The sequence below is a fragment of the Oratosquilla oratoria genome, chromosome 24 (genome assembly GCF_046742065.1).
Source record: "Oratosquilla oratoria isolate Oo_2021 chromosome 24, ASM4674206v1, whole genome shotgun sequence".
Classification (NCBI taxonomy): Eukaryota; Metazoa; Arthropoda; class Malacostraca; order Stomatopoda; family Squillidae; genus Oratosquilla; species Oratosquilla oratoria.
In genome coordinates, this window is record NC_134800.1 from 29,580,209 (window position 1) to 29,581,168 (window position 960).

Below are 960 nucleotides of genomic sequence, written 5' to 3' on the forward strand. Positions count from 1 at the left end.
TTAGGAAATGAGATCAGTTAAGGAAAAAGAAAAGCAGCCATGTCTGTATGTATGTGTGTATGAGATCGACAGCTATTTCCCTCCCGGAAGAGAGCTCAGAGCTCATATATGACCGATCTATGGGTAATGCCGTGACCTTACACGCACACACACACACAAAAATCCCCGCCCACGAGAGTTGGAGTAACGACTCGGAGCGCAGCGATATTGAGGTTATTTCAGCTCTGGGCGGGATTCGAAATCAGACCACCGTAGTGGCGGCCGCGAACGCTACCACTGTGCCATCAAGTCGTGTGTGTGTGTGTGTGTGTGTGTGTGTGTGTGTGTGTGTGTGTGTGTGTGTGTGTGTGTGTGTGTGTTTGTGTGTGTGTGTATGTGTGTGTGTGCATGTGTGTGTGTGTGCATGTGTGTGCGTGTGTGTGCGTGCGTGTGCATAGCGTGTGATGTAACGGATGATAAAGACTGCCATGTATGAGAACAATGCGGTTGAAACGGATGAGAAGGTCAGGGGTGGTGGGAGACCGTGACATGGAAACGACGACGGGCGACAGGGCGCAAAGAAACACCGAAATAGGTGAGTTACGGGTCGGATTAGTCACGAGGTCGCCGGAAAAGAATGGCTGAAAGAAAGGGCGAGGAAGGAAGTGACGCCCACTGGGAACGCCGAGGCGCCGCTAAAAGTGGGCGGCGTCGGAAGAAAGGGTGGTGGTAGTGATGGTCATAACAGGGGTGGTAATTCCTTAGCGTTGGTGATAATGGTGGTAGTGGTGGCCGCACCATATTTTCAGCGGCTGTGGTGGTGGTAGAGGTGATGTTGGTTCCTGTTGTGGTGGTAGTTGTGGTGAGGATGGTGGTGGTGGTAGGGGTGATACTGATAGCTATGGTGGTGATAGTGATAGTGGTGGTAGTGATAGTTATGTTGGAAGTGGTGGTGGTAGTAGTGGTTGTTATGTTAGTCAT